Source organism: Oncorhynchus masou, chromosome 11 (assembly GCF_036934945.1).
Source record: "Oncorhynchus masou masou isolate Uvic2021 chromosome 11, UVic_Omas_1.1, whole genome shotgun sequence".
NCBI lineage: Eukaryota > Metazoa > Chordata > Actinopteri > Salmoniformes > Salmonidae > Oncorhynchus > Oncorhynchus masou.
Genome location: NC_088222.1, coordinates 23,586,227 through 23,598,459, shown reverse-complemented (window position 1 = coordinate 23,598,459; position 12,233 = coordinate 23,586,227). Strand labels below are relative to the sequence as shown.

General features: G+C 43.0%; 1 pseudogene; it reads left to right on the top strand.

Moving 5' to 3' along the window:
- LOC135548357 (anthrax toxin receptor 1-like) overlaps window positions 1-12,233 on the top strand; it is a 49,776-nt pseudogene that overhangs the window by 31,168 nt on the left and 6,375 nt on the right.

Here is a 12,233-nt window from a genome sequence, read left to right as displayed (position 1 = left end):
GACTCACTCCTCTCGCATTCACAGCCATATAAGGAGACAATGGAAAACAGAACCTCAAAAATCCTGCTCTTTTCCTGGATGCCGTCTCATCTTGGTTTTCCCTGAAGCTCACGTTCTAGGGCACGCACAGAAAATATCTTGGTAGTTCTGGACACGTCAGAGTGTTTTCTTTCGAAAGCTATCAATTATATGCATAGTCGAGCATCTTTTTGTGACAAAATATCTTGTTTAAAACGGGAACGTTTTTCATCCAAAAATGAAATAGCGCCCCCATAGCATCAAGAGGTTAAACAATGCCACTTTATATAATGTTTACATACCCTATATTACTCATCTCATATGTATACACTGTACTCTATAGCATCTACTGCATCTTGCCTATGCCGTTCGGCCATCGCTCATACATATATTTATATGTACATTTTCTTATTCATTCCTTTACACTTGTGTGTATAAATAAGGTAGTTGTTGTGAAATTGTTAGATTACTTGCTAGATATTACTGCATGGCCGGAACTAGAAGCACAAGCATTTTGCTACACTCACATTAACATCTGCTAACCATGTGTATGTGACCAACAACATTTGATTTGGCGCTTTGCTCCTTTCATGTTTTTTTTTTATCCTGAGAAACTCCCCAGTCCCTGCCGGTGACAAGCGTGCACATAACATGATGTTGCCGCCACAACACTTGAAAATAAAGAGGATCAACAACATTGCATTCACTCCAAAAATCCATTCCAAATCATCCATTTTGTTTGCAGTAAGGCTGTTAAGTAATTCTGCATGACAATACAAAAAATAAAGCCTCTGTAAAGACCGTGCAAGGGGTGTGTACTGTAGACTTTCACTAGCCACTGGTTTGATGACAGAGTGTTATCTACATTCTCTCATTATCAAACACTCAAATTCAAACTAATTTCCTGTACCCCAGCAGAGACGCTGCCAGTATGCCAATGGAAAAAAATATTTTTTCATGATTATGATTCAGTTTCTTTTTCCATCTTTGCAGATCATCCATGTGCCTCCACCTCCGGTACTGGAGGACAGCTCAGTGAGTAAATCTTGTAGTCTCATGTACTTTGCTTCTAGACCTTGCAGAGTTGAAACATGCCTATCATACCCTGTTAAAATGCTCTCTGTGTCTCTCTCTGTCTCCTGTTGTCTGCACTGAAACAGCCAGCAGTCTCTGCCTCAAAGGGCTCTGAACCTGCAGGAGCATAATAGGGATTAGATAGAGTTATTGACTCACAGCTGTCATTTTCAATTTTAACCCGACAGAAGCAGACTTTCAGCATGGAAAAAGAAACATTGAGCCTAGTGGTTAGAGTGTTTGGACTAGTAACCGAAAGGTTGCAAGTTCAAATCCCCGAGCTGACAAGGTACAAATCTGTCGTTCTGCCCCTGAACAGGCAGTTAACCCACCGTTCCTAGGCTGTCATTGAAAATAAGAATTTGTTCTTAACTGACTTGCTTAGTTAAATAAAGGTAAAATAAAAAAATTGAGACATCGATGTCATCAATCTGAAAAACATGAGTTGGTTTCAAAATGTAGCAGTGGTTGAATCAACGTCGTTTCCATGTCATTACAATGAAGTTGCATTGAACCAACGTGGAATAGACGTTGAATTGACGTGTGTGCCCAGTGGGTAGTTTTGGAAGATAAGAGGCAACATAAAAAAGCCATGGTCAAGCTAAATGAGGTTTCTCTCTCACTCGCTCACACACACAAACTAAACTCCCTTCTTTACCTAAAGAAATCACACCGGTAAAAAAAAAAGCACAAGATCAGTCAATCACCCAAGGTCCTGATCTGTACAGCACCATATCAGTCCTCAGTAGCTCAGTAAGTAGAGAATGGTGCTTGCAACGATAGTATAGTGGATTCGATTTCCAGAAGCATCCGACAAATACTTATTTTCCACCATAATTTGCAAATAAATTCATTAAAAATCCTACAATGTGATTTTCTGGATTTTCTTTCCTCATTTTGTCTGTCATAGTTGAAGTGTACCTATGATAAATTACAGGCCTTTCTCATCTTTTTAAGTGGGAGAACTTGCACAATTGGTGGTTGACTAAATACTTTTTTGCCCCACTGTGTGTGTGTGTGTGTATATATATTGTGGCAAACCTCTTCAAGGTTAGGAGCGTTTGTCACAAACTAAGTGGTAAACTGTCACCAAATCACCCAAGAATGAGAGTTCTTTCGAACAGGTTTGTTTCTTGATCTTTCAAGTACAGTGGTTACAACAGGACATGCATACCGTATATCATCTTCATTTTCACCGAGGTTACATTGCATTGGCTCTTCTTTAATAGGGCAGTAGGCTGCAATATGTCCTGGTTGATTACAATTGTAACAGATAATAGGGGTTCGGGGGGGAGACCCCCTCGACACCCAGTCCCGGTTTCCGTTTTTTCTCTTAGTGTCTCGGCCTGATTCTGATTCTTTCCTCATGGCCCCACGCTGCTCTCTTCCCCCTCTATATGTTGGGACAGCCTTACCCTGTCCGCTGGTTTGCCCATGCCTGGGGAACGGGAATCTTTCCTCCTGTGCCTGCTCAGCTGTTCCTGCCGTACAATACCGTTCAACCAGGCCCACGAGATGGTCGGCAGAAAGTACCTCGTTCTGGCGAACCCATCGTCTCACTTCTTGGGGTAGACCTCGCTGAAACTGGTTGAGTACGATGGTCTCGACGATCTCGGCGGATGACCAGGTCTCTGGTCGCAACCATTTCCGTGCCAGATGAATCAAGTCGAACATCTGTGTTCGTGGGGGTTGTCCCGGTCGGTAGGACCACTGGTGGAAGCGGTGTGCCCTCACGGTATTGGTCACTCCCAGTCTAGTCAGGATCTCTCCCTTTAGTTTATCGTAATCCTGTGCATCTTTCAACTCCAGGTCGAAATACGCTTTTTGAGCGTCCCCTGCCAGGTATGGTGCCAGAAGCCCTGCCCATTCTTCTTTTGGCCACTTCTCCCTCTCTGCCGTCCTTTCGAAGGTGGTAAGATATGCTTCCACATCATCCTGCGCTGTCATTTTTTGAAGAAAATGATTGGCCCTCCTCTGGGTATTTGCAGCTGGTAATTGAGCCCCAATTTTGGTCCGCTAGAACCTTTAGGCCTTCTCTTAACTCCCGGGTGTTTCTCTCTTGCTCTTCTCTGAGCAGCTGGTTGGTGCGGTGCTGGACCTGTAACGTGTCTTGATACATTCGCATTGCATCCTGATGAGCTATTTGTTGAGCTCTAGTTGCCTCTTGTTGGGCGGCCGCCGCTTGTAACAGGGCCTGTATGGCTCCCTCCATACTCATTTTCCTGAGAAACTGTCCTAACCAAACAAAGCCACAAAAAAAACCTGACTCCCCTTTGGAGTGCCAACTGAACATTTTTCTTTTTCTTCTACCTAACCAGTGGTATGGTTAGTCCATGCCCACATTCTCCACCACGTGTGGCAAACCTCTTCAAGGTTAGGAGCGTTTGTCACAAACTAAGTGGTAAACTGTCACCAAATCACCCAAGAATGAGAGTTCTTTCGAACAGGACAGTACCTGTGTGTTTGTTTCTCCGTCCTGGTCCACCCAGGCCGTAGGCGAGGTCAAGGATAGCAGGGTTCGGTACATGAATCGGGTTCTCGGTAGGTCCAGGTCCAAACGCCAACAGGTAAGTCCAAAACAGTCCAACTCATACACGGTAAATCCAGCCAATCTCTATTGTCTCTTTCTCTATTGTTCATAGATCCTTCCAGCACTCTCTTCTTCTCTTCCTGGTTTTTCTTGACCCTTTATCTGTGGGTTGGCTCCACCTTCTGAGGGTTCCCCTTGCTTCTGGGACTTGTAGTTTTGGTGGTCGGCCATTTTGTGATCTGTAGTTCTGACAGGGGTGGCCATTTTAGTGATCGGGCAGAGCCCGTTTATTAGTTCTGCTCTCACATATCTGCCATTTACCACTCGACCCCCTTCTTTGCCACAATATATATATATATTTGAGGTTGACCGATTATGATTTTTCAACGTCGATACCGATTTATTGGAGGACCAAAAAAGCCGATACCGATTAATCGGACGATTTAAAAATGGTTTTTACTTGTAATAATGACAATTACAACAACACTGAATGAACACTTATTTTAACTTAATATAATACATCAATAAAATCAATTTAGCCTCAAACAAATAATGAAACATGTTAAATTTGGTTTAAATAATGCAAAAACTAAATGTTGGAGAAGAAAGTAAAAGTGCAATATGTGCCATGTAAGAAAGCTAACGTTTAAGTTCCTTGCTCAGAACATGAGAACATATGAAAGCTGGTGGTTCCTTTTAACATGAGTCTTCATTATTCCGAGGTAAGAAGTTTTAGGTTGTAGTTACTATAGGACTATTTCTCTCTATATGATTTGTACTTCATATACCCTTGACTATTGGATGTTCTTATATAGGCACTTTAGTATTGCCAGCGTAACAGTATGGCTTCCGTCACTCTCCTCACTCCTACCTGGGCTCGAACCAGGAACGCATCGACAACAGCCAACCTCGAAGCAGCGTTACCCATGCAGGGCAAGGGGAACAACTATTCCAAGTCTCAGAGCGTGTGACGTTTGAAACACTATTAGTGCGCACCTCGCTAACTAGCTAACCATTTCACATCGGTTACACCAGCCTAATCTCGGGAGCTCATAGGCTTGAAGTCATAAACAGCACAATGCTTGAAGCACAGAGAAGAGCTGCTGACAAAACGCACGAAAGTGCTGTTTAAATGAATGCTTACGAGCCTGCTGGTGCCTACCATCGCTCAGTCAGACAGCTCGATCAAATCATAGACTTAGTTATAACATAATAACACACAGTGGGTGGCATCCCTAAGTCTAACTATTCCTGTTATGTTGCACAACCTTCAATGTTATGTCATAATTATGTAACATTCTGGCAAATTAGTTCGCAACAAGCCAGGCGGCCCAAATTGTTGCATATACTCTGACTCTGCGTGCAATGAACGCAAGAGAAGTGACACAATTTCACCTGGTTAATATTGCATGCTAACCTGGATTTCTTTTAGCTAAATATGCAGGTTTAAAAATATATACTTATGTGTTTTGATTTTAAGAAAGGCATTGATGTTTATGGTTAGGTACACGTTGGAGCAACGGCAGTCCTTTTTCACGAAAGCGCACCGCATTGATTATATGCAACGCAGGACACGCTAGATCAACTAGTAATATCATCAACAATGTGTAGTTAACTAGTTATTATGATTGAGTGATTTATTGTTTTTTATAAGATACGTTTAATGCTAGCTAGCAACTTACCTTCGCTTCTTACTGCATTTGCGTAACAGGCAGGCTCCTCGTGAGGCAGGTGGTTAGAGCGTTGGACAAGTTAACTGTAAGGTTGCAAGATTGAATCCCTGAGCTGACAAGATAAAAATTGTTCTCTTACGTTTTCTGTAAGTCTTCACAAGGTTTTCACACACTGTTGCTGGTATTTTGGCCCATTCCTCATGCAGATCTCCTCTAGAGCAGTGATGTTTTGGGGCAGTTGCTGGGCAACATGGACTTTCAACTCCCTCCAAAGATTTTCTATGGGGTTGAGATCTGGAGACTGGCTAGGCCACTCCAGGACCTTGAAATGCGTCTTACGAAGCCACTCCTTCGTTCCCCGGGCGGTGTGTTTGGGATCATTGTCATGCTGAAAGACCCAGCCACGTTTCATCTTCAATGCCCTTGCTGATGGAAGGAGGTTTTCACTCAATCTCACGATACATGGCCCCATTCATTCGTTCCTTTACACGGATCAGTCGTCCTGGTCCCTTTGCAGAAAAACAGCCCCAAAGCATGATGTTTCCACCCCCATGCTTCACAATAGGTATGGTGTTCTTTGTCCTCCAAACACGATGAGTTTTTACCAAAAAGTTATATTTTGGATTCATCTGACCATATGACATTCTCCCAATCTTCTTCTGGATCATCCAAATGCTCTCTAGCAAACTTCAGATGGGCCTGAACATGTACTGGCTTAAGCAGGGGGACACATCTGGCACTGCAGGATTTGAGTCCCTGTCGGCGTAGTGTGTTACTGATGGTAGGCTTTGATACTTTGGTCCCAGCTCTCTGCAGGTCATTCACTAGTTCCCCCCGTGTGGTTCTGGGATTTTTCCTCACCGTTCTTGTGATCATTTTGACCCCACGGGGTGAGATCTTGCGTGGAGCCCCAGATCGAGGGAGATTATCAGTGGTCTTGTATGTCTTCCATTTCTTAATAATTGTTCCCACAGTTGATTTCTTCAAACCAAGCTGCTTACGTATTGCAGATTCAGTCATCCCAGCCTGGTGCAGGTCTACAATTTTGTTTCTGGTGTCCTTTGACAGCTCTTTGGTCTTGGCCATAGTGGAGTTTGGAGTGTGACTGTTTGAGGTTGTGGATAGGTGTCTTTTATACTGATAACAAGTTCAAACAGGTGCCATTAATACAGGTAACGAGTGGAGGACAGGGGAGCCTCTTAAAGTAGACATAACAGGTCTGTGAGAGCCAGAAATCTTGCTTGTGTGTGTGTGTGTGTGTGTGTGTGTGTGTGTGTGTGTGTGTGTGTGTGTGTGTGTGTGTGTGTGTGTGTGTGTGTGTGTATGTATATATATATATATACACACACACAGTGCCTTGCGAAAGTATTCGGCCCCCTTGAACTTTGCGACCTTTTGCCACATTTCAGGCTTCAAACATAAAGATATAAAACTGTATTTTTTTGTGAAGAATCAACAACAAGTGGGACACAATCATGAAGTGGAACGACATTTATTGGATATTTCAAACTTTTTTAACAAATCAGAAACTGAAAAATTGGGCGTGCAAAATTATTCAGCCCCCTTAAGTTAATACTTTGTAGTGCGATTACAGCTGTAAGTCGCTTGGGGTATGTCTCTATCAGTTTTGCACATCGAGAGACTGAAATTTTTTCCCATTCCTCCTTGCAAAACAGCTCGAGCTCAGTGAGGTTGGATGGAGAGCATTTGTGAACAGCAGTTTTCAGTTCTTTCCACAGATTCTCGATTGGATTCAGGTCTGGACTTTGACTTGGCCATTCTAACACCTGGATATGTTTATTTTTGAACCATTCCATTGTAGATTTTGCTTTATGTTTTGGATCATTGTCTTGTTGGAAGACAAATCTCCGTCCCAGTCTCAGGTCTTTTGCAGACTCCATCAGGTTTTCTTCCAGAATGGTCCTGTATTTGGCTCCATCCATCTTCCCATCAATTTTAACCATGTTCCCTGTCCCTGCTGAAGAAAAGCAGGCCCAAACCATGATGCTGCCACCACCATGTTTGACAGTGGGGATGGTATGGTCAGGGTGATGAGCTGTGTTGCTTTTACGCCAAACATAACGTTTTGTATTGTTGCCAAAAAGTTCAATTTTGATTTCATCTGACCAGAGCACCTTCTTCCACATGTTTGGTGTGTCTCCCAGGTGCCTTGTGGCAAACTTTAAACAACACTTTTTATGGATATCTTTAAGAAATGGCTTTCTTCTTGCCACTCTTCCATAAAGGCCAGATTTGTGCAATATACGACTGATTGTTGTCCTATGGACAGAGTCTCCCACCTCAGCTGTAGAGCTCTGCAGTTCATCCAGAGTGATCATGGGCCTCTTGGCTGCATCTCTGATCAGTCTTCTCCTTGTATGAGCTGAAAGTTTAGAGGGACGGCCAGGTCTTGGTAGATTTGCAGTGGTCTGATACTCCTTCCATTTCAATATTATCGCTTGCACAGTGCTCCTTGGGATGTTTAAAGCTTGGGAAATGTTTTTGTATCCAAATCCGGCTTTAAACTTCTTCACAACAGTATCTCGGACCTGCCTGGTGTGTTCCTTGTTCTTCATGATGCACTTTTAACGGACCTCTGAGACTATCACAGTGCAGGTGCATTTATACGGAGACTTGATTACACACAGGTGGATTGTATTTATCATCATTAGTCATTTAGGTCAATATTGGATCATTCAGAGATCCTCACTGAACTTCTGGAGAGAGTTTGCTGCACTGAAAGTAAAGGGGCTGAATAATTTTGCACGCCCAATTTTTCAGTTTTTGATTTGTTAAAAAAGTTTGAAATATCCAATAAATGTCGTTCCACTTCATGATTGTGTCCCACTTGTTGATTCTTCACAAAAAAATACAGTTTTATATCTTTATGTCTGAAGCCTGAAATGTGGCAAAAGGTCGCAAAGTTCAAGGGGGCCGAATACTTTCGCAAGGCACTATATATATATATATATATAAAATAAAAACATATTTTTTTGTGAAGTGAGGTTGGCCTCCTGGCTCTCTTGCCAAATAACACACTGTCTGCATGTGGACCGCCAACCAAGAGTGACTGGACTGCAGCTGTAGGTGAGAGGGGCAATGCAGCCAGGACCTGACAGGGCAGATTGTCTGACCTTATTCCAGATAGATGGAGTTGTTTTTGACTTTCTGTCCATTAAACTGGATAGCAGCCCCCAGCTCTTTAGGTAGAGAGAGGAGTTTAGTCATGCTACAAGTTTGCTTCAAGTTTAGTTACTGTATACTGTAACTGTTTTCAGGCTCTTAAATGCTGCTGCAGTTTCTAACAGGGATGCTCCATGGTCACACACCACATGGATGCCATGCTCAATCGTTTGGACACACCTACTCATTCAAGGGTTTTTCTTTATTTTTACTATTTTCACTATTGTAAGGACGAGGATGAGGACGGGTATCCCAAGAAGAGGTGGCCCACTGTGGATGCCTCATACTACGGTGGCCGAGGTGTGGGTGGCATCAAGAGAATGGAGGTGAGAAAGACATACACTGACTGTTGTGCCCGGGCTGCTGTGCCCTTCATCCAATTACGGCTCAGCTCTGCTCATTATATTACCATTCCTCTGCCACTGACTGTTATTGACTGTCCCTGTTCAGGTCCGCTGGGGCGACAAGGGTTCTACTGAGGAGGGGGCCAAACTAGAGAAAGCCAAGAATGCCCGCGTCAAGATGCCAGAGCAGGAGTTTGACATGGCACCAACACGCACTCTCAACAACGGCATGCATAAACCCATCAGTCCCCAGAAATGGTACTCCCCTATAAAGGTACTGTTCACTTTATGTTACGTAGCCACGCCCAGTTCCTGATCAAATGTGGTTGTTTTCCAACTTAAGACCCATTCCGGCCTGTTGTTACACAGGGAAGAGATGTTGGTAAATACACTATATATACAAAAGTATGTGAACACCCCTTCAAATTAATGGATTTGGCTATTTCAGGCACACTCGTTTCTGACAGGTATATAAAATCGCGCACACAGCCATGCAATCTCCAAACACTGGCAGTAGAATTCAGTAGAGTTCAGTGACTTTCAATGTGGCACCTTCCTCAGTAGCCACCTTTCCAACAAGATAGTCAAATGTCTGCCCTGCTAGAGCTGCCCCGGTCAAGTGTAAGTGCTGTTATTGTGAACTGGAAACGTCTAGGAGCAACAACGGCTCAGCCGCAAAATGATAGGCCACACAAGCTCACAGAATGGGACCGCCGAGTGCTCAAGCATCTGTCCTCGGTTGCAACACTCACTACAGAGTTTCAAACTGCCTCTGAAAGCAACCTCAGCACAATTACTGTTTGTTGGGAGCTTCATGAAATGGGTTTCCATGGCCGAATAGCCGCACACAAGCCTAAGATCACCATGCGCAATGCCAAGCGTCGACTGGAGTGGTGTAAAGCCATTGGACTCTGGAGCAGTGGAAACGCATTCTCTGGAATGTTGAATCACGCTTTCCCATCTGGCAGTCTGACAGACGAATCTGGATTTGGAGGATGCCAGGAGAACTCTATGGTTTTCATGGTTTGGGCTAGGCCCCCTGAAGGGAAATATTAAGTCTACAGCATCTAGACAATTCTGTGCTTCCAACTTTGTGGCAACAGTCTGAGGAAGGCCCTTTCCTGTTTCAGCATGACAATGCCCCTGTGCACAAAGTGAGGTCTATTCAGAAATGGTTTGTCGAGATCTGTGTGGAAGAACTTGACTGGCCTGCACAGCTCCCTGAACTCAACCCCATCGAACACCTTTGGGATGAATTTGAACTCAGACTGAGACCCAGGCTAACGTCAGTGCCCAACCTCACTAATGATCTTGTGGCTAAATGGAAGCAAGTCTCCATAGCATTGTTCTAACGTCTAGCCTTCCCAGAAGAGTGGAGGCTGTTATAGCTGCAAAGGGGGGACCAACTCCATACTAATGCCCATGATTTTGAAATATTCAACAAGCAGGTGTACACATACTTTTTGTCATGTAGTGTATAAATTATATTTGCCAAAATTATTAAAAGTGCAGAGAATCTAAACGATATGTTAATTCTAAGTTTAATTTTGTTGGGTTGAAAAATTAAAAACATTCTCATGTGGCAGGTTGCCAACATTAGCATTCCCCATAGACTCAACATCGATTGTTATCTAGCTAGCATAATTACATGGTATCTAATAGTCATTATCCACAAAGGCTATTTCCATTTTCAATCAAAGAGCAACACTTGAAAAGACATGTTGTTAGACACAGAATAACATTGACAAATTACAGAAACAATGCAGAAATATTTTATGAAGACTGTCTGTTGTGCCACAAAGCTAACGTTAACCTGCCATGACTATGGGGAATGCTAATTATGCTAAGAGCATTTATAAGGACACTGCTGACCTCCAAAAAGACTCACCAAAATCAAAAATGGACTCTTACCTTATCCAAAACCCTGACCTAATTTTAACCAATTCTGAAATGAAATATTGGTTTGCAGGTCAGGAATGTCTGGATAGCCTTTTCCTAATGCTTCATCAGCTTCTGAGTGCTATTAAAATGTTTCAATCATTTTCCTCACCAGATAATTAACACATTTTTCCAATTCTGTGTGCATTAAACATTTTTGATAAATGTAATTTACATTTACCATCACCAGTTGTGTCAATGCGCAGGAAGTTGAAAAACAATAGCAACAAATTGGATACACCCACCCCTTGCCAGGTTGCATGAGGTGGATACCATAAAAGGTACAATTTCAAGTTGAGTAGTAGTGGAATAACAAGAACAAAATTGCAGTACCTTCCTATCGAAATACAAGTGCATCATATGCACTCTCCACTCCATGGAAAAGATCAAAAACATGTATGCTATACCATACAAGTTCAAATTTCTTGTAATTGAGTGTGGCAATAACAAGAACAAAATTGCAGTACCTTCCACTCACATACAATCATATGCACTCTAAATTCCATTACCCACCAAAAAATGTCTATGATCAAAACAAGTCTTAGTTAGTTGCAGTGTTCCTGTAGCGTCAACATTTCCAGGAAGTTTGTTTCATAACGTCTCAGTCAGCTGGATGAGCCATAATATGAACCAGGCATGAACTGAGCCGACCTCGGGAAGACGAAATCTGCAGAGAAGAGAGGAGCTGGTGCTAGTCCCAACCCAATACATTCCTTCCCCTTTATCTCTACCTACCCTCCTCCCTGACTGGTATGACGTGGAGGGACACAGCTTTCCATGGACAAAGAGCACCAGACAGACAGACACACACACCTACCCTTCTCCTTGGATATTATGATGTCGAGGGACACAGCCTTCCATGGACAAAGAACACCAGGCAGACAGACCTGTATACTAAACCATATACAGTATAGAAACAAAGCACAGCAGAGTAAAGCAACTGACATGCAACCACGCAGTCAATTTATTGGTATTATCATGTTGTTTGTCTATTATGTAATGTTTTCTCTTCCCTTTACTGTGCCTGTCTTTGTTCAGGGCAAGCTGGATGCTCTGTGGGTATTCCTGAGGAAAGGCTACGATAGGGTATCTGTGATGAGACCCCATCCTGGAGACAAGGTAAGACACGAGGACAAACAGCATAGAGAAAGACACATCCAACACATGCTACCTGCTGTCACTGCACTGTATGGGCTGACACAAGAATATGCAGAGTCATGGAAAGCCCTTTTAGCAACTCAATAAGAAAGCCAGTGTGTGACTGATGCTTACATATGGGACAGAGAAGGATAGCTTACAGGGGATTTTCTTTCAAAGCTCTTCTAAGGGATCATAAGGCCCACTGGCCCAGCACTTAGATATGCTGTTATGCAAGAGAAGCAGGAAGAAAATACAATCAGAGGAAACAGTTAAAGCAGTTGAAATCAGCAATTGAAAAAATGTAAAAGTGTTTCCCCACCCCTGCTTTGGTGA